Below are 22338 nucleotides of genomic sequence, written 5' to 3' on the forward strand. Positions count from 1 at the left end.
TTTATTCCACTATGAGGGGGCCTGGGCCTGGAAGAGGCCAAGGACCCTGCTATAGGTCCTGTGGTGAGTTGGTGCAGTGCAGGCCAGCATTCCCTGTTAGAGTGTGTCTCTGGCCCCAAGCATCCTGCACTGGCCCAACCCCAAATGGAACAAAACGGAACAATCCCAGTCTCCAAGGACTTGAGAATGGTCTGGCTGGTGGAAGCCAGGGCCACTGGGGACTGTAAATTGAAAAGCCCTCGGCATCTGATGTTGGGTCCTTAATGAGGGTGATTGACCGCAGCGAGCAGAGTTGATGTCACCCACCCTGAGGCCTGCCCGCGTCAATGCAGTGGTCCTTCTACACAGCCTGTTTTGGCAAGTGACTGATTCAAAGCCACCCTTCATAGCAAGTGTGAGAAGCCCCCACCGCAGGCCGCCTTCGGGGCAGGCCAAGATTCGACATTACTCACAGCTTCCAGTACCTGCCTGAGTTCAAACAGGAAGCCTGGTTTTTCCTCTCGTGTCAACAACAACGTTTCTTTCTGTCTTTCTATTCTGGCCTCTGGGCTCTCTTGTGGAGCCGGTTTCTTGGGGTGAAAGTCTAGGGCATCAGTGGTCCCCACCAGCAGAAGCCTTGGCCAGAATCTTCTCACTTGGGGAAGCCTGAAAGAGGACTTTCTGCCAGTAGGCTATGAAAATGACCTCGCTCATCTATGACTTTGTAAACCAAGGGAGCTTCTAACCAGGCACATAGTAGGCCTTCCATACATGTTTGTTCAACTAATCTAGACTGAAATATAATATGTCTCAGAACAAATGCAGCTCCTCCCAGGTTCCTGGCTCAGCAAATATCACCTCCACCTCTTCTCTTGGGCCAGACACACTAGTGGCACCTCTCCAGCTGTTCTACTTCCTCATTCCCCACCAGGCGGACACTCAGTCCATCTGTCCTTCTTCTTTGATGTTTCTCAAATCCATTCCCTCATCCCCACAATCTCTGTGATGATCTTAGTCCAGACCCCTGGTCCCCTTCATGTGATACTGTCACTCTCTCTTCTGTCCCACCTGGTCCTGCTCCATCCACAGACCACACAGCAACCAGAGCCCTCCTTTTTAGACACTTGAGGGACCACATCACAAATGGACCTTCTTTGCTTACTATCCTTGTGAACCTTGTGTGGAAACTCTAAAGTTCCTACTGAGGCCTACAAGGCCCATCTCTCAGAACTTACCCCTGCTCCCAGGGTGTTCTCTGGGGGCTGTGGATACTCAGACACTTGGGGTTCCCTAAGCAAGCCTTAATCTTCCTGGCCCCCTGGGCTTTGCATGATGCTCTGAATAGGCCCCTACCTGCGCCAAGACCTCTCACCCTCCAGCCGAATCCCCCCTCCCCATTCTCTTTCACCTTTCCTGAGGAATTGCCCTAGTTGATTTCCCTCCTGTGCATGTGTGTGTAACTTGGTTTTGCATGTGTCACCCACATATATTTCCAGCTTCTGAGGGCAGGGGTCTGATTTGGCTCTATGTCTGCGGGCCAACCCAGCCCTGTCTGGTCAAGGAGGATCCCACATGGAGCAGGGGCTTGGCAGGTGTGTGCTGGAACAGCCATCTCTCTGTGCTCTTCATAGACTCAGGGGATCTGACTTGGGTCAGGAAGCAGCTGGTATATAGCAGGGACTCCCCACCTCTCTCTGCCCCCCAGGGCTCCTAATGCAGCTTGCTTTATAAGGGACATGTCCTGTGGCATTGATAGTTAGGGGTAAGGCCAAAGGGGACGGGTCTCTTTCCGGAGGGAACTTCTATGGACATTGAATGCCTTTCGTGTCCTTCTCTGGCTTTAGCTGGAGATCTGACCTGTGTCCAAGGCTGGAACATTCAGCCAACAACATTCCATTTTTATTGAGCTCTGAAGTATTCAATATTCCTGGACTCCTGGAGAAATGGGCCTCCCTGGACTGGATGGAGGCTGGGAAGGCAAAAGGAAGTTCCTAGCTCTTTTCTGTGGCTATTGTGAGGATTAATGAGTGAATATACATAAAGCTCTTAAACAGAGAGAGACACACAGTTAGTGCTATATATGTGAGTCTTGAAGATGATGGTGATGACGAAGGTCCGTGGGCATCGCAGCATCACAGCATCGCAGGAAGTGCACAGATCCCACTGCACAGTGGGGCTGGGCCAGAGACTCCTCTTTTATGAGGGCTAAGTTCTGGTAGGGGAAAGGCTGCTTCTGGCACATTCCAGATGCTCCATAAGAATTTATTGAAAGAAGTTAAGTTTTTGGTTTTTTGGACCAGGTGAAGTGAAGTTTTTTCCTGTGCCAGGGAAGGAAGACTTTGCTAGGCAATTGAGAGTAAGGAGGTTTAAGGATGAAGGTTTAATCTCTTAAAAGAGGAAACATTTTAAGTGCTTACAAGGACAGTGCTACTTAGTAATAATTATTTTCTGGTCACTAAGTCGTATCTTCCCCCAGAACGGGGCCAAATTGGACAAAGAGTGGGCAATCTGCATTTGAAAACAACCTGATACAGCTTCCATAGGGTCAGGTTGTTGTCTCTGCTGCCTCTTCAGCCTCCTGCTCCTAATGGCCCTGGGTCCTTGGATGGGATGATGCCCCCTGGAGGGCATTTGGCCCAGCCCCCTGCCCCTGACCAGGTGCACATGGCCACCACGGAGGGAGGGCCATGTCCTGAACTCTTTGCAGGCTGCTGTGCTGTAAGAGCTCTCAGACTGGGCCTGGAGTCCCTCCCACACAGACCCTCCTCAGACCTGAATCCACTGGGGACCAGGTTGTGCTGGGTTCTGGGTGCTGGGGAGACAGCAGTGAGCAAAGGTGACTCAGCCCTGCCCGCATGGAGCTCAGGGGCCAGGAGGGGAGATGGGGAGACAGACATTGCACAAACATGAGCCATATATAAACATATCATTGTAACATGTGCCACGTACAAAAGGAAGTGTCCGAGATGAAAGTGAGGGCTGACCTCAGCAGGAAACAACCTGGTCTCAGGGACTCAGGAAGGCGTCCCCAAGAAGTGAGGGTTCAGCAGAGACCTGAAGCGAGCATCGGAGTTACCTTGGTGAGTGGGATTTTGGGGAGAGAGCATTGCAGGCCTGGGAACACTGTGTGAGAAGGTCCTGGGGCCTGTTGAAAGAGGCAGGAGGAGCTGCACAGTTGAGTGAGGTTACAGGGGATATGGAGGAGAGGCACAGACCCACCCATGATGGCGCCGCATCCTCTGTCTAGGTTTCCATGGGAAATGAGCCTTGGATGGTGGACATTTTCACAGCATATGTGAGGACTGTCTAATGCCAAATATCTGCACACCCACTTGGATTTCCCTCCATCAGCCCGAGGTTCCTTGCAGGGTGGGGTAAACATTGTTCTTCTCTAGATTTCTTTTTAAACTCCAAGTACTCTTGGCAAAGGAGAGCCAGTGGTCCTCCCACTGCTGAGTGACTGGGATGGGTTTGAGGGAACCAGGAGGGAAAAGGCCTGGGAGGGAGTGAGGCTGCTAGAGACAGCTTATAGGTTAGGTTGACCTGGCCTGACCAGCAGCCCCCTGGGCAACAAAATTTCCTGCCTTCCACTTGCACTATTCAGCACTTCCTCGCTCTGTTTGTGAGCGGGGTGGGAGTCAGGAGCCAGAGTCCCATCCAAGCTCTGTGCTCATGCCAGCTTGCAGGACCCCCCACTTCAGCATGCTTTCTCAAGTTAACTTCCTTTATCAAATTAGAGTAATTTTGAAGTTTTTGTTCACTCTTTAAAATTGACTTAATGATGTAAGTCATACAGATATTGAAAAAAGAAAATAAACAGCATGGTCAGAACTAGAGTTCTCCCATCCCAGTCCTCTACCTGAGGGTGGGTATCAGGTGGCTGGTTCTTTTGGTCTTTTTTCAGTGCATTTTCATGTATGTATATGTAGATACAAAGAGACAGTTTTGTTTGATGTATTTTTTCAAACATAAATCTGAGTTCTATGTATTATTTAGCAACTTCCTTTTTCACTTAATGGTCCTTCTTGGAAATCTTTGCACATGAATGTATGCAGTCCCACAATGTCCCTTTTTAATGACTGCATAGTCTTCCCAACTGTATATTCCTGTAGGTTATTTATCCATTCTCTCACTGATGAACAGTCATTCATATTGTTTCCAGATTGTCACCATTACAAACAGTACCATCACAAGCAAATAAATCCTTGTATGTGACTTTCAGTCTAGCTCAATGCAAAGGTAGCTTATCTTAACTCATGATGAGATCTCTGTTGGAGGAGGTATTCAAGTAAAAAGTGAAATAACATGTCTTCCTCAGCACAGAACAGTGATGCGTAAACTTGATTGTGCATGAGAATCACCTGGAGAGCTTCTTAAGCTACAGATTGCTGGGCCAAACCCCTGGAGTTTCTGATTCAGGAAGTTTTGGATGGGTCTGAGAATTTGTATTTTGAACAAATTCTGCTGCTGGTTCAGGACCCCTACTTGGAGAATCACTGCCTCAGGGTGTTAGCTACTCAGCCTCCACTTGCTTACTTGAATAATGACCTCACCGTTGGGAGGCAGTGTTCAGGGAGAACTCACCCTGGGTCCCTCCCACTACTGAGAAGTGGGTTTTCTAACTGGCAGCCCTCAGGGAGGCAGGGCCCTTCAGGGCTCTGGTAATGGTTCCAGAGGTCTGGCTAGCAAGGCTGTCGGGCAGATTTTCCAGCTGGTACAGAAGCCCAGGGCCTCTTGACTAGACACAGCCAGCAGCACCAGTCTTTTCTGGGCACCAACCTCCCCACTCCTGACCCCACCCCATTTTTCCCAGTGGAGCCTAATGAAGAGCTGAGCCTGGTAGTGAGCTGTTTACACAGCGTGATTGGAAAGTGCTCTGGGGTTTTCATAAAAGAAACAACAGGAGACCACATCCCCAAAGAAGGTCTTCTAAAGGTCTTGAGGTTTCAGGACCCTGAGGCGCTCTTTGTTTCCAGCTGGACTGCAGGAGGTCACACTGGGGTTCGGGGAGAGCCTTTCTGGGGTGGGGGTGGGGGTACCGGGAATCTGGACTCTAGGAACTAAAAGGCATCCCCCTTCCCAGACCTTCCTTTGACAGGGTAACTTCTGCACCTAAGAATGGTCAAGTTGCAGGCTGAGGATCAGACCCCAATGGGCATTTGGCCTGAACCTCCACCCAGAGCTCACCAGGTCCCTGCCCTTTGACACCCCCCACCCCAGTGTGCTGTCCATAAACATCAACAGCCTGAATCATCAGAATTACGCTTCCTCTGGACAGCTGGCTCCTATGTTTGCTGGAGGTAACAGAAGGGAGGAAGGAGGATGCCTTAGCCGCCAAGTCACAAGGGATGGGATGGGAGCACCTTTGGAGATCAGGATAGCTGCTCCAGGCCCCTCTCCTTCGTGGGGACAAATTTTAGACCCCGTTGTAATCCCAGGTAGGAATGTCCTTTGAGGCAGGTTGCTGTGCCTGTGTGTGTCTCTCTCTCTTAGGTTATGTCTAAAGTCTTAAATGTCCTATCTGATGTGTTCATGCTGGTAACCCCTGCATCTAGCACCTGGTAAGAGCCTAACAGACCCTTCTGAATAAATGAACAAACAAATATCTTAGAAGGTGTAGGCAAAATGGATTCAGGCTGCTCATCCCTCAGAAGTGGGGCTAGACCCTAAGGCTAGACCCTATTCAGCTATTTGAGCCCGTTCTGCACCACAGCAGCTGTGCGAGGTGTAGGTCCCACCACAGGAACAAGCTCTGTGCAACCTCAGCTGTGAAAGGGGCCGTGGGGAAACTCTGCCTCCTATGCAGGACTTATCCCGGGACAGGCCAGCCGCGGGGCAGAGTGTGGAGAGGGGGGCTAGCTTCCCCCTTCCCGCGTCAGAGGGGATGGAATGATCTCTGAGTCCGGCCAGGGTCCGGCCATGCGCCCTCAGGGCAAGGTCAGGCTGTCCAGGGTCGTCGCCACTCCCCCCCCACCCCCCCACCCCCCGGTCGCCTTCTCTCGCCAACTCAGCAGTAATACTGGAACTGAGGGGTAGGGAGGGAGAGACTTTTAATCCTTTCAGACTCAAAACTTAACTTCTCATTTCTCTCAAGACACCCGCTTCTAACCCAAAAAGCGAAAGCGAGGCTGGGGGAATTCTGCTCGGTGGAAAGGCTCAGGGTGTTACTTTTGGTGTGGGTGGGGCTGGTCTTCGGCGTTCACAACCCATTCCTCGGACCAAAAGTGCCCCAGGCTGGGGGCGCCAAGGGTCTGCTGGGGGGGGGTCTCCTGGGGGGAGCTGAGGCGGAGCCGCAGAGCCCCCCCCCCCCCCCGCAGAGCGTGGCTTGGCTCGGCCCCGCCGCGCCTCCCGGCCCCTTGGAAGAAGCGCAGCCCCTGGAGGCTTCCGTTTGAGGGCCTGGGAACCGGGCCCTTCCTCAGCCCGCCCCAACGGAGCGCTTTGAAGTGGCCGGGTTCCCAGCCCCCGTCCCCAGCGCGGCGCCTCCCCTGCTGCGCCCGCACCTTGGCAGTGGCCGAGCTTTTTATGAAAATGGGCCCCGTGGTACCCGCTGGGCGCTCTTTGTAAATTCATCCCCGGGAAGGCCTGGCCAGAGGCTGCTCCTAGAGAATTCGCCTCCCGGGTCCCACGGCCGAGGTGTCTAGGCTTAGCTTCCCCCAACATCTCTCTTTCGAGGTTGGAGACCTCCTCCCGACCAAAGGTGGGACAGTCAGAGGCCCCACAGGTTCCCCTGCGGGCTGGGCCGGACCTAAGCACTGAAGAGTTGGCCGAGGGGAGGAGAGCCAGGGATGCGCTCACCGACGAGTTTTCAATGAAATTCCAACCGGCTATTTGGCAACATTATTTGTACCAGTGCTGGAAAACTATGCAGACCTTTGATCCAGCAACTCCGTTGCTGCTAAGAAAATAATCGTAGTTATGTGCAAAGACGTTTGTACATACAATATACTGGAGCGTGGTTTATAAAAGGAAAATTGTGAACATATTCAGCAGTGGGGATTGCTTCTACTCGCTAATGGACTAGTTTAGCACGGGCCAGGTACCGTTGGAGGAAATCCATGACTTCAGATCCTTAGCAATGATAATATAGAATATTTACTACTAAAAACAATGCTCTTGATGTTATATTAAGACAAGTATAGTACATACGTGTAAGGGAAAAAGACTGGAAGATATGGTTTTCCTTGGGTGCTGAGATAAAGGATGACTCATTGTCTTAGGCTTTTCTGAAATTTATTATACTTTATACTATAATCATGTCTTTTAAAATGAATTTTATTGAAGTAAAACTTCAGTTCTAAGAATTTAAAACAAAATTTTGCCAGGCTTCTCAATAATTTCTGAATTTGAATAGCATGCCACAAGACTCACAGCACTTTAACATACTTTTCTCTTTTGTTTTTGAAACAGGCAGGCCCCCAGCCTGAGGGGTGGGTGGGCAATTATTATTATCCCCATTTCAGAGATGTGAAGACTGGTGCCTTGGCACGTGATAGATGGCTTGTAGGTAGGAGCAGAGCAGGGCCAACACTGGTCCTTCCGAAGCACAGAGCTCTTGCTAGTTTGCAGAGTGTGTATGGAGTCATGGAGTGGAAGATGGGAAGGGAGTGGTGTGCAGAGCGGAGCCTCCTACACAAGCTCCCTGGGACTCTGTCTGCTGCAGGCCAGATGTCCCTTCAGGGTGTGGCCTGGACTCAGGCATTCTTGGCCTCCTTGATTCCACCAGCATGCAACACCTGCCCTGGCCCTGCCCCCAAATTGCAACTCAAACCCTTAATGGTAAAGAGATAAGTGTTAGAAATGTTAGAAAACAGAACATGACCCCCAGGCTATTGTCTCCAGAGATCCTGGGTCTGGTTTTTTTCACCCTCCTTTTCTCTCTGATGCTGCTCAGGAGCCCTGAGGTGATGGGAGTTTCTACATGCCTTGGACTTCTCCTACATTCACCTTTCTTCCCCAGAGCTGGTGATTAGTTAGATGTGGGAGTCCCTCCACCTTTGTGTGATCATCCTCTACCCCCAGCAGTACATTCATGGCTGATCCCTCATGTGGTTAAGAACAGTCCTGAATTCTCAGGGCATGGATGGTGGGGGAGAAGTGCTGAGGAGAGCTCTGCTGTCTTGGGATGTATTCAGAGGGTTGGAGCCCAGCTGAAATGGTTACTGTGATTGAAATGGGCCCTCTGTCTTCCCCATAAGGTTTAGAGACTACTAAAAAAATTTCCCTTTTCTCTAGTTAGCTTTGCTGATCTTTTGATGTTCTTGTTTCTAACTTGGCAGTTTATTACTCTAAGTCATTCTACGCTTCTGATTTCTTTAACATTCATCTTTGTTTTCCTCTGAATGCACAGTAAAACCTGGGGGGTGGCTGTGTGGGTGGGAGTTTTGCTGGGGCCCCCTGGAGGGTATGGCTACTAAGTAAAATTTGGTTTTTTCTAACTACACACAAAAATTACTTCCCAGAGAACTTTTTTCTGTTCTAAATTCACTTTAGACAATTGTACCAATTCAACATAGGGATTTTTTAAAAGATTGAAAATAAATGAGAAAAGGAGACTAAGATACACAGAGGACAGAAAAGCAGGTCCAACACCTCTAATGTGAATTTCAGAAGAGGACAATGGAGGGAATGGGAAAGAAGCAACACTCAAGAGCTGGCAGCTACTAATTTTCCAGAATTGACAGCTATGCCAACCCTCCCACTGAAGAGGCACAGTGATTTCTGGGCAGAGAAAATATGAATTGCTCTACACTATGCCGCATTGTAGTGAAACTTCATGACACCAAAGATAATGAGAAAATCCTAAGAGAAACCACAGAAAAAAGAAAAATTACCTACAGAGAAATAACTAAACAGCAACAAAGGAGGTGAGAATACTATCTTCAGAGTGCCGAGTGCCGAGGGAAGAGAATGCTCACCCTCAGATTCTACACTGAGCTGTTCAAGAAGGAGGGCAAAATACATTTCAAATAAAAAAGGCCTGAGAAAGATTTTCACTTACATGTCTTCAATGAAAGAACTTCTATAGGATGTTCCTCAGGAAGAAAGAAATTAAACCCCGAAGGAAGGAGTGGATGAAAGAAGCAACGCTGAGAAAATAAATGGACACTGTGGGTAAATCTAAATAAGCCTTGCAGGTAAAAAGCAACAACTGTAATATTGGCAACTGATTGTGGAGGGGTTAAAAACAAGGGAAGAAGTAGTAGACGATGATTAATATGATAAAAGGAGGTATTTGGAGTCAGCGTTCTGATGATGATTTCCAGGTTAGAATAAAACAAAAACAAAAATGAAATAAACAGAGCCACACTCATCTACTACATCTTGCCTCTATCTGCGGTGTAATCACAGTACAATTGCTGGAGTTGAATAGTTGCAATAGAGGCTGAATGGCCTGCAAAATAAATGATAATCACTGCTTGACCCTTTACAGGGAGAAAGTGTGATGACCCCTGAATTAGGTCATAAAGCAAATTTTAACAAAAGTCAAAGAATAACATACTGGCTATATTCTCTGATCTTAATGAAATAAAATGAGAAGTCAAAATCAAAGAGATAGCCAAAATAAACTCATTATATTTGGGAGTGTGTCTAAAGGATTCATAGGGAAAAGAGGAAATCGTAAAGGAAATTATGAAATATTTGGAAGTGCAGGATATTGAAACACAATATAAGAAAATTTGTGGAAATCAGGTAGAGCAATGATTAGAGAGAAACTTATAGCTTTTAAAATATATGTTAGAAAAAGACTAAAAATTAGTAAGTTGAGTGTATCTAACTCAAGAATTAGAAAAAGAATAATAGAATAACCTGAAGAACATAGTGAAAAGGAAATAGGAAGGGAAACAAGTAGAATAAAAAACAAACAATAGAGAGAGAAACAGAAACAAAAGTTAGATCTTTGACAAGACCAAGACAAACCTCTGGCAAGATGGACCAACAAGAAAAAAAAAGAGAGAGAGAGAGAAAAGGAACAAATAACAATAGATTAGTTTACTAAATTAACTTATTAAATGATTTAATTTAAAATAATTAAAAAGTGAATGTGCTAAAAGATACTGTAGAGATTTCTTTTTAATTAGGAGAGAATATTACAAGCAGCTTAATGCCGATGAATTCAAAATTTCAAAAGAAATGGGTAATTTTCTGGAAACATGCAAATGTCCAAAACTGATTCAAGAAGTTATAGAAAAACAGCAGTTCTCTATCCTTTGTATCAGTTACTTTTTGCTGAGTAACAAAACCACCATAAAACATAGTGTCTTAAAAGAATAACCCTTTTATTTGCTCATGATTCTGTGGGTCAGCAGGTTAGCCAGACATTGTTGTAAGAAGAGGTCTTCTGCAGGTCTCACCCTGGGTCACTCAGGCAGTGGCAGCTGTCTGGCAGCTCTGCTGGGTCTAAATGGTCCAGGATGGCCTCCCTTAGATGTCAGGTAGATGATATTGGCTGTCAGCTGAGTCACACGTCTCCATCAGGCTATTCGTGCTTCTCATATTAGCAGAAGGATTCCTGGCAAGCAGCAGAATGGGCAAGCCCCAGGGCACAATTATATTCAAGCCTCTGCTTGTGTCACATTTGCCAGTGTCTCACTGGCCAAATAATAACAAATCTTGGCCAAAGCAAGTCACTGAATCAATGTGGGAGGGGTTATACATCAGTAAGGAGACAGGGATAGGCATTCAATAGGGACTCGTTACTATAACAATGAACCAAAACTGTTAAGTAAACATAAAATGCAAACTTCCCTAAATATAATGTGGTTTTCCACGTTGGGTGCTGAAACGAAAAAAAGACATATTGGAAAACCTGGTGAAATCCAAATGAAGTCTGGAGTTTACTTAACAGTCAATGTTAGTTTCTTATTTTGACAAATGTACCATGGGTATGCCCTCATATTAGCATTAGGGGAAACTAGGTGAGAGGTGAGGGGGAACCCTCTTGGCTACTTTGCAAAACTTTTCTTTCTAATCAAATCAAAAATTATTCCTAAATTCAAACTTTATTTAAAAACTAACAACAGCCCTCCAACATACTGACACACAATTGGCCCAGATAGTTTTATGAGTGGTTTTTGCCATATTATTCAAGGAACAGATATCCTCCCTTTTTAAAAAAAACTGTTTCAGAAAATTGAAAAAAAAAAGGGATGTCTTGTGATTAACTTTATGAGGTTAATGTAATCTTGATATGCAAGCTGGTTAAGGACAATTTGAGAAAAGAAAATTATAGGCCAACTTCACTTATGAAGAGAAAGGCAAAAATCCTAAATGAAGTATTAGTGAACTGAATATATCTATAATTGACCCAGCAGGGATACAAGGACAGTTTAAAACAAGAAAACCCGAAGTAATTTACCAAATTAACAGAGTAAAGAAGAAAACTCATGTAATCATCTCAATAGATGCAAACAGAAAAAGCATTTGATAAAAATTTAACATCAGTCATTATAAAAACTCTTGGCCAACTCAGAACTGAAGGAAACTTTCTGAACCTGATAAAGGATGTCTGTCAATACCAACAGCAGACAATATCCTTGATGGGAAAATATTTGAAGCCTTTCCTTTAAAAATCATACATGGGAGAAGTCGACCTGCCATTGCTAATACCATTCAACATTGTACTACATGTTTCAGCCAGCAGAGTAAGACAAGAAAAAGAATAAAAATTTAAATGGAAGAAAAAAATTGCAATGTTATATGCAGATGACATGATTGTCTACACAAAAAATTCGGGGAAATATAGAGGCAAGCTGTTTGAACAAAGAAGAGTTCAGTAAGATGGTTGGATATAAGGTCAAGATGCAAACGGGATATAAGACATAATTGTCTCCAGGAGGAAAGATAGGGAACAGGATGGAGGATGGGCTTTACCAGATGTGTAATGTTTATTTCCTGAAAGACAAAAAGAGGGAGGACATCTGAAGCCAAAAATATATAATCTCATTTGTTAAATCTGGATAGTGTGTACAAGTATGTTATATGGTTTTCTTTTTTTTCCCCCAAGATTTCTAATTTATTTATAAGAAATACATACTTATGGTTAAGTATTAAAATATCTTTTTTTGGTTTTCTTTCTTATAAGTATCTGTGTAATATACATAATACACATAGAATGATTTATGCAACAGATATGTGGTTTGTGAAGTACAATTTGAAAATGAGCCCGTTGATCCCTCCAACACCATTTCCCTACCTGTGTCCCCCTTCCCCACCCCTTGTCTTTCAGCCCAGAAGGAATCCCTATCCTGAATGCTGCGCTGATAAATTCTTTGCTTTTTAAAAATGGAGTTTGATCTATCATATTATTTTCTGTACTTTTCCACGAGTTTGAAATGCTTCAAAAGTAAAAGAAAATAAAGCAAAATGTGTCGCATCTCCAAAAGGAAAATGATTATAGGAGAGAAATGTTTGGAAAGAGTACCCTGACTGGAAAGAGCTTTGGTTTCCTCATCTGTGTCCGCCTTACTGTTCATGCAACAGTACTTCCTGATTGAGCATCTCCCTGGTGCCAGGGATTGGGGCGCAGGCTCTTATCGTTGGGTGGGTAGTTCAGCACAGGCTGGGATGATATGTGTGAGATGCATCAGTCTGGTGGCTGGAGCACAGTTGCCACTCAGTATATGGGGGCCATTACTATGACTGGTTCTTAAGAAATGGCTCAGCTGCCAAGTTTTCAGCTGCCAAAGTATAGGGTCTGTCCCTCGTTAGTCCTGCCCTTGGCTTCACTGTGTGCAGTGCATGCCAGTTAGAGTCAGTATTCAGCCTGTTCCATGCAGTTTTGGAGGCCAGCAGCCCAGCACGTAAACAAGTCATTACCAGCAGAGCCCACAGTGGGGCAACTTGGGCCCTGGAGGCTGCAGGGAGGCCTGTGGATTTCATGATCCAGAGAGTGAAGGCTGGAACCCTGGTAGGGGTATGATGGCTCCTGCAGGAGACACACAGTCTCCCTGGGCCTCTGCCCAAGGCTGGCTTTGGCCCTCACCCCTTGCAGCCTGTGCCTCTCTGCGTTACCTTCAGCCACACAATCATACATTTACAACAAAAGGAAACAAACAAGACATCAAATGGGTAGCATTTAAGTTTGCTGCTGCTGAGAATCTGTTCTTGAACTGAAGGCATTTTGTGTGGGGGGCATGGTTGGGGTAGGGGGTGCAGGATGTGTCTGGACTCACTATTCTAGAACAAAGGAATCACCTAGTTCTCCGAAAACTCTGGAAGCCCTTGTGTGCTAAAATGGCTTGGGGATGTGCCGATGTTCAGCACGCCTGGGGTGTCAGCTCCCACTTGTGACTGTGAGCAAGGCTGCTTAGGCACTGAGTGTGGGGCATGTCCTGAAGGGCAGGGGAGCCCCTCCCAGGGTCCAACACCCACTGCACGTGGCAGGAGCCCTGTCACTGGACTCTGGTAGTTTCGGTTGAAAGACGCAGGCTCTGAAACTCCACTGGGCTCTGACGCCAGCCAGTTTCCTCCTGGTCTGGAGCCGGGGAAGAACTGGGCCTGAGCATGTCTAAGCCTTCCGCCTGGGCTCACACCCCTGAAACTGGACTTGGCTCTGTGGCCTGGGAGCCTGCGAGCCTCACGTTGGCTGGTGGGGAGGGAAGCTGTAAGAGAGCCCAGCCTGCTGCTCCCATCAGGGCCTTTCTTTTCCCATCGCCCCAAGCCTAGAGTTCTGATGCTCCCTGCCAGCGTTGCCACCTCACAGGCTGGCAAAGCCTCGGACGGAAGGCTCATCATGTGTGAGTCATGGCCCATCTCAGACCAGGGACCATGGGCAGTGCCGAGTCACGTGGGCTTGTCTCTTCTGCTGAGGAGTGCTGGGAGGGCCAGTCTGGGAGGCACTGGGGGGGAGTAGGGAAGCCCACCCTTGACTGCTGGGTGGCCTGGCCTCAACTCATGGGGAAAGGGTGAAGCAGGGAGCAGAGCCTGTCCACCGGGGCCACAGTCCCTGGAGAGAGGCTCTGTGAGATGCCTTTGGAGCCCAGGTCAGTGTTGCTCTGCCAGGGTCTGAGCCTGAAGAAGGCCCTGCCTCCTCAGACCCCTCAGGCCCTGGGACTCTGCTCCCTGTCGGCTCTGCCCGGAGCACACCTGGATGCTTGAGGCTGGTGCAGTGGGCGGTCTGCCCAAGGTCTCGCAGGAGGTCAGGGTCCCGGCCAGCCAGGGACAGCCAGGCTGCTGCCCTGGGGTCCTCCATCCACTTACTCAGCCTTCCTGTACCACTTACTTAGAAAACAAGGACAGAAGTGACAAAAGTGAGCAGCACCTTTTGATTTTTTTTTTCTCATCAGATTGGCAAAAAATTTAAAGGATGAATAATACCCAGCGTTGAAGAGAATGCAGGGAAACAGGTACTATTGTATGAACATAGCAGAGAGCAAGGGGTCCCAGCCTGTTCCCGAAGGGCCGCTTAGCAGTATCTGTTACCACTTAAAAGACATGTGTACTTTTGACTCAGGAGTACACTTCTGAGAACATTTCATATAGAAAAACTTACACAATAAGACAGAAGCATCTTGCTGTTCCAAATATGTCTACAGGGTAAGTAACAGAAAAAGTTATGTTCAGGAAAGTTCACTGCAGCTTTATTTGCAATTGTTGAAAAAAAAATCCTTAATGTCCATCATAGGGTGATGCAAATAAAGTAGACTGTGCTATTGAATACTCATAGCTGTCAAAAAGGAAGGTATAGCTCAGTGGCAGAGTGTGTGCTTAGCAGACATGAGGTCCTGGGTTCAATCCCCAGTACCTCCATTAAAAAATTAATTAATTAATGAAAGTAAAAAGAATGAAGTAGACTTGTATGTACCAACTGATATGAAAGGATGTTCATGATATGCCATAAAGTGAAAAGAAGTCACAGAACCATGTGTTTTATATGATATTGTAAAACAAGCAATGTGTGTGTGTATGTGCACGCGTGCGTACGCGCGCACACATGCACTTAGGAAAAGGTCTGGAAGGATGTCAGTGGTGGTTTCTCTGGGAGGGGGCTGCTAATTGAGATAATGGGAGACTTTTACTCTTTAATCTATATATTCCTATATTGTGTGACATTTTTACAAGTGTGTGTTTACTTTCAAGTAAGAAGAAAAAAGAATTAAAAACAACATAAGCAATTGTCCTTATACATCATGAGGACCTAATAAGTGTGGGGATGTACACGTGCACGCATGACTAGTGGGGAAGTGTTCGAGATTTCTCCTGCCTCCTTTGGGGCTGAAAACTCTTCCCAGGGCCTGTCTTCCCTCAGGGCAAATCACCCAGTGATTTGGGTGCCACAACCGGGTCTATCTCCTGTTCTTAAACCACTTCCTACATCCACCCTCCAACCCTCCTTGTGACTTCCCTGGGGGGCCTCCCTGTCCCCACCCTGTGCTTCCAGAGCCGCCTGCCTGTCTCCTTTGTGGCTTCCTCACCTTGGCTATCCCCTTCCATCCTGTGCAGTCCCACTGTGGGCAATGCCAAGGCAGGATCGTGCCCCTCTTTGTTCTTCATTTATACGCACAGAGAGGGGTCAAATCAATGTTTGGCCAGTGAACCATAAAGGAACTGTCAGAGGGGCACTGGACAGGAAGGGACCTCTGAGATCAGCCAGGCCACTTTCCAACCTGACGCCCAAATGCACTCTGCTTGAAACCATGAATGACAGGGCAGCCACTCCCATCCAAGGCAACTCACCCTCGCTTCCTGTGTGAAGTGGCTTCCTTGCCTTAATCAGGAGAAGGGGCAGTGGCTGAGGCATTTCCCAGGTAAATTTGAAGTCTGTGGTCACTTCAGCAGGCAACATAGAAATTTGATGGGGTGAAATGAAATCCCTCCCTTTCTCCAGCAGGGAGAGGCCATTCCTGCTGCACATTGTACCTCATCCAGTTCCAGCAGGTCAGCTCCACCCTAACCACTCTGTTGGCAGAGTAAATTAAGCATTAAAAACAAACTAATTAGTACTTCAGGGTAGCTTCATTCAGAAAATTACCGCGCCAAAGAGGTGTCTCATTTAGAACCGACTTTATTAAAAGACGTTTGGTAAATTCCTGTAACAGATGACAGCACTTTCCAGAAATGCCGTAATTGAATCGTTTTACTGCATATATCAAATGGTTATTCAATCTTTAATATCATAATTCCTTAAGAATGCCGTAGTCAGTGACAAACAGCAACCCTCGCAACAAAGGAGCCCCTTGTTCCCTCCTCTTGGCTCTGCAAACCGCGGGAAGTCGTAACTTCTCCGCTGTACTCGGTTCTGTGCGTTTTTAATGCCTATGAGTAAATGCCAGCTCTGGGAGGAACCCGACATAAAGAATGGGAGGAAGCGTTGTTTCTGACTGGTTGATTTGTGGTTTAGGGAAAACGCATCTCTCCCAGGTGAGGCTGCAGGGGTTGGTTGAATACCTGCCACGGTGGGTGGGCTGTGGCCTGGAGGTAGCACAGAGATACTGCGTGGCCCAAGTTGCCCAGCAAAGTGGAGGTTCCTGCTCATCAGTGTGGGATGGGTGGGCATTGCTCCTGTCCTGGAATGTGGTGAGGCAGGCGGGATGGAGTGAACAACCTGCTCTGCCCCCCACCCCCACCCTCGGACTTCCTCCCAGCCTGGCTCTCTAGGACTGAGCACTTCTCCCTACAGGCTGGGGGCCTGGCCTTCTCCCCAGAGCACCTGGCCCTGGCATGGCTCAGGGGAGGGACCTAGCAAACGGTGGGGGGTTGAGCAATAGGTCCATTGATCCAAGGGAAACTGATAGAATGCAGTCTCCCCGGCTTTGGAGGGGATGAGGCATTGCAGGGGCTGGTGAATAGAGTGGGGCCTTTTCAGAATAAACTGAAAGTCACCTTTTTGCTGACTTGCTGGGGGGGGCGGCTAGGCAAGTGGAACAACCACTCCTTGCTTCTGTTTCCTCATCTACAAAAGAGGTAGAAATGTCATGAGGGCCTGGGTTTGGGGGTCGGTGTGATCTGAGTTCGAATCCTGCTTGGTTGCGTTGTTGGATTTGGAGCCTCTGTTCCTTAACCTTGCAAAAGGGGGAGCGTGGCCTCTGGGCAGGCAGGTGGGGGTTCAGTGACCCATCACAGGCTTGTGGATGACGCCCGACAATGCTCAAGACATTGGTTGGTGTTGATTGTTTTTCTTTTTTTTTCAACTTTTTTAAAGTTGTGAGTTATGATTTTTATTACTTTTGAGGGGGCAGGGTAATCAGATTTACTTACATATATTTTTTTTAGAGGCGGTACCAGGGATTGAACCCAGGACCTCATGCATACTAAGCATGTGCTCTACCACTTGAGCTATACCCTCCCTGCCAGTGTTGATTGTTAATACTACTTCAGCTGGGTTTACAGGAAGAGGAAAGGGAGATGGAACAGCTGGTGTCACAACCAGAGAGTGAGTGACGGGACTCGCTGACTTACTCGCAAGGCTGTGACAAGGAAGCCCTCAAAAGGGAGCTGGAAGGGAAAGGCACCTTGGGGAGTTCTGACCCCGCACTAAAATGCAGGTTGCTCTGCAATAGTCTTTCTGTTGGGAGAGGGCTGGTTATTCGGTCATTTGGCCTGATCCGTGTGTCTTCTCTCTCGGCCCTGCGGGTGGAGCGCTTAGAGCGCAGTGTGAGAGCTGCTTGCAGACTCTGAGAATAGACTCATTTTCAGAGCGCAGAGTTCCATGGGGATTGGTGGACTCGCCTGGCTGACCCCCTCATCATATAGATGGGGATACTGAGGCACAGAGAGAGTATTTCAGGTTCCCACCTGGAGAGCCATGACCAGTGGGAGTCAGGGCCAGGCCTCCTGGGTTTTGGTCCAGGGCTTTGCAAGTCAGTGTGACGGTCCAGGCAGCCACTGGCCCTACCGGCCCCTTTGAGAAAGCTGGAAGAAGGGTTCCATCCTCTCAGCTGGAGGGTGTGGGCTGGACTTCAGCCTCACTGGCTCCCTTGACCACGCGCCTCCTGCCGGGCACAACCCATGCCCTTTATGTGGCCTGATAAGCTGCCTGCTCTTCCCAAAGCCAGGATGCCGTGCGTGCCCTCAAGGACCACCCAGAAGCCTCTTCTATGGGGTGTGGGGAGTCAGAGGGTGGCTTCCTTCATCCTCCAGAGGCCTTCCCCCTTCTCCCCTGTGGTTCTTTTGCTGGGAAGTGGGGGAGGTCTTTATCTACCTGGGTCGCTGACCCTATTCCTACCCTGACTCCATCACCCCCTTGCCCAAAGCCCATTCCCCGGTGTGCCCAGCAGCATCCTCACCCCAATTTGACATATTTCTAATATTCCATTTGAAGAATTTTTTGCATCCTTTGAGTTTTCCCAGGAGTTTCTTAAGCCAGTTCTTATTAGGACAATTCTGTCTTAACTCCAGGTCAACCAGTGCACTTTAGAAGCTTCTGAGAAGACATAGAAGACCTTGGGGGAAAGTCACTCAAGTGTAGAAGTGGCAATCCTTCCCCTGTAATTAGGAAAACACTAGCATCCAAAGAATTTCTCACTCTCTTTATTTCACATTCCCTTTCATCTTCCCCCTGCCCAGAGGAGGGGGGACTCCTAGGGGGACTTGGAAGTGTAAATGGGGGCCTCTCTCTAGAGCATCCCTCAAAGGATGCACTGAAGAACTAAAGGGTTGAATAATTTAAAAGCAAATTGTACAACCCCTGAAAAATAGAATTATTAACTTCTCTGGAAAGGGAAGGTGTTTCAAAGCTGGAAACAGTGGATGACATAACAAAAGAATAGGTGGTGGGTTTAATACATCTAAATTTCCATGTATAAAACAAAACAAAACAAAACATCATGGAAGGAAAAACATGCCTGAAAGCTTTAAAAAATGCACCATTTGAACCAGTAATTCAATTTCTGGGGAGTCTTTGCTAATGAATAGACCTTAAATATGGAGTTTGGTTATGCATTAAGTTGTTTATTGTAGAATTATTTACGAAAGTAGAGGGAAAAAAGAGAAAATAACCAAAATATGCTGAGACTGAGGAATGGCTAAGCCCATTTAAAAAAAATATTATGAAGTCGTTTTAAATGTTGTTTCTAAAAACGTTCACTGAGAGGCAGTGATACAATATATTAGCATTGGCAATATAGGCTTGGGGTCAGTCAGACCTGGGTTAGAGACCAGGTGAGACCTGGATAACCCTGGGACAGCTCTCTCTGTAAACTTTAGTTTATAAATCTGCAAAATGGGGATAATGATAGTACCTACATCATAGGGTTACTGTGAGTGTCACATGAAAGAATGTTTCTAAAGTACTCAAGCCCTCAGTTGTCACATGTTATGATCATTATCATCATTTTTGCATAACAAAAAATTACCTATGCTCATTCATTCATTAATTCAGCAAACAGATATTGAGGTCCTATTTGTGGCAAGTGCCGCTCTAAACTCTGGAGATATAGCAGTAAGTAAGTTAATGCAGCACCAGCACAGATATGTTAAAAACAAAAAGATGCCCAGTGGAAAAAAAGATGAGAAGGGAATAGACCAAGACATTAGCTATAATTGTCTTTGGACAGTGAGGTCATTGGGTGGGGGGTCCGTCCTCACCACCCCACTTTCTTTAATGAGTATGACTTTCTTTTATGAGTAGTGATGGAATTTCTATGTTTTTAAAAAGTCAGAGAAAAATGTTGGAGCATACTGATTAGTCTTTTATGACCCAGGATCATGCCGTGATGTGGGTGTTGTGAAAAGCAGGGCACTGCAGTGAAGCGTGCCTCGAAGATCCCCCCACATGTCCTGCTTCACTGCCAAGCCAGCCTCACCGCCCCACGTGGGAACACCACAGGTCATGTGCTGATTTGCTTTGCGTATATCCACATGGCACAAAAAGGTGTGCAGAATCAAAACAGAAAACAGCAAAGGCAAAAAGGAAACACCCCGGAGGGTTGCAGCAGATGGCGGGGTCTGCAGAACCATGAGCAAATGAAATACTTCCTGGACGTATGACAGTGAGGAGGCAGCTTCAAGGGACCAGGGGGAGGGGCCTGGGAGGCAGTCTTTGGTGGCCCGGAGTTTCCGCCTGTGGGACTGAATGGAGACCCCGTGGCCTGGAGATGGGCAGGAAAGCATCTTCTCTCTCTCCTACAGAAATGGTCCTCTGAGGCCTGGCTCATGCCCTTCCACCCTGGAAGCCTGCCTAAGCCCCGGGGACCTCTTCTTACCCCATCCTAACCTCCTGTTTGGAGAGACCTCGGCAGCACCTCTGACGTCATCCTCCCTCCAAACTGTGGGGACCCACCGAATCTCTGTTGCCTCTGTCTGGGCACCCACTCCGGGGGGGCGGGACCCCATGGACTGCTTGCATGCAACACCCAACTGTTTTAGCCAGGATTTCTTCCCTGCATCAGGCTGCTTTTCATGCAAGAAACAGTCTTTTTTCCCTTTCTGTGACCCACTTAGTTATCAAAGGCTTCATTCCCTGGGGAGATTCCAGGAAAGCGGCACCCCACTGCTCTGGGGCGGCCAGGAGAAGGCTCCAAGGGTCAAGGGCACTATCTTGGTTACCAGGCCTGCTGGGTGCACGTGTGCCTCCCTTCCCTCTCCGGTGCTCACTTCTCGGATTTCTAAATGGGGTGAGTAGGGGGCTGGGGGCCAGCTGAGATCAATGCCTCAGCTCTGACAATGACGTAAGCTCTCTGCAGCCTCAAACCAGGCTTCACGGTGGCTCCCCCTCGTCCCGCTTCACGGGTGGGATGACCGAGGTGCTGAGACATTAAGCCACACGCCCAAGGTCACCCCACTAGTAGGTGGTGGACTGGCATGAAAAGCAAACCGAGTGCCACTGACCTGTCTGCACAGCACATTTTAGGAGACCAGCTTCTCTTTCCTCCATCCTGCGGTGCTGCTCAAAAGGACACCGAACTGGGGGACCCACAGCCTGAGCTCTGGCCTTCACCCAACCCCTTCAGACCTCGGCTAGGTTCTTCCATTTCTGGGTGTGGTGCGCAGAAAAGTGTTCCCCACCTCCCTGAAATGTCTGCGTCCTAATCCCCAGAACCTGGGAACAGGCTCCCTTACATGGCCAAAGGGACTTTGCAGATGTGCTTAAAGAGCTTGAGAGGGGAGACGAGGCTGGATTATGCAGGTGGGGCCAAAGAAACCACAAGGCTCCTTCCAGCGGGACTCAGGAGAGCCGGTGAGAACAGGGGGCACAACAAGAGCGGAGGTGCCGGGTGTTTGGCGCTGCTGCGCGGCTGGCCCTGCAGACCGGGATGAGGTCGGGAGCCCAGGAAGGCAGGCAGCCAGTAGAAGCCGGGAAAGGCAAGAACATGATTCTCTCTGAGAGCCTCCTGAAGGAAGGCAGCCCCGTGCTGACCCCTTGATTTGAGGACTCCTGACCTCCAGAGCTGTGAGATAATCAATCTGTGTTGTTTGGAGGCACCATGTTTGTGGTAATGTGTTCCAGCAGCAACAGGAAACATAGAAGGGCACCAGCTGTGCCCTCTGTGAACAAGGCAGCCTGGCCACATTGTGCTTTCTCCACCAGCAGCCAAGTCCAAGCCAGCGGGGCCTGGGGTTGTTCTGACTGACTACGTGGACTTTCTTTGGGAATCTTGATCCCTGGCCGTGCTTTTTCCTCCCTGGAAGGAGGTGTTGCTTTGTCTTTGGTGGCACTAGAGGGCTGGCCTGTGACGAGGTCAGGGAGGAAGGAGTGGGGCTTTGCAGAGCAGACCTTCTTGGGGGTTGCTGGGCCCTTGGGCTGGGCCTTGACTTGAGACTAGTCCCCTAAAGGCCGAAACTGCCCTCTGGCTCCCGTGCAGAACTGAGGCCCTCGCCCCAGCCTCCTTTCCTCAGCATGGCCTGGGCTGAGGGTGTCTCCATGAGGGCTCTGCTCTCCATGTGGCCCGGTTCTCTCTTGTGTTCCCAGCACTGGTGCGGTGACTTACATGGAGCTGGTGCTCAAGAATTGTGTATATGAATGATGCAGTGACACACACACAGAGACACAGACAGCTCAGCAAATCACATGGTTATCTCTATACCTGGACACACACTTAGACGGGCACCTGCATACAAGTGCACACACACCCCGACAGGAATGTGCACACACACACAGATGTGCACACACATGTGCTGTTGATCCCTTGTTCTGGAGAAGAGGATTCTCTGTCCCCCTGAGAGAGTTGCAATGCTGGCTAGCTAACAGGGCCTTGGAAGTTATTATGAATCCACGGGCACTGGGGGCTTCCCTGTGGGGCCCAGCAGCTGAGGGGAACCAGGCAGGAAGGACGGGCAGATCTCCCATTGATAGTTGGTGGGTAGCCAGATGTTGGCTGCCGTTGGTGGGTACACACACCTGCACACAATGGGATCTGGAGCTGGGCATGGGGAGGGGACAGGGCCCCCTGCACAGATGTCTGCATCCGCCTCCCTCCAAGT

Source organism: Vicugna pacos, chromosome 3, assembly GCF_048564905.1.
Source record: "Vicugna pacos chromosome 3, VicPac4, whole genome shotgun sequence".
NCBI lineage: Eukaryota > Metazoa > Chordata > Mammalia > Artiodactyla > Camelidae > Vicugna > Vicugna pacos.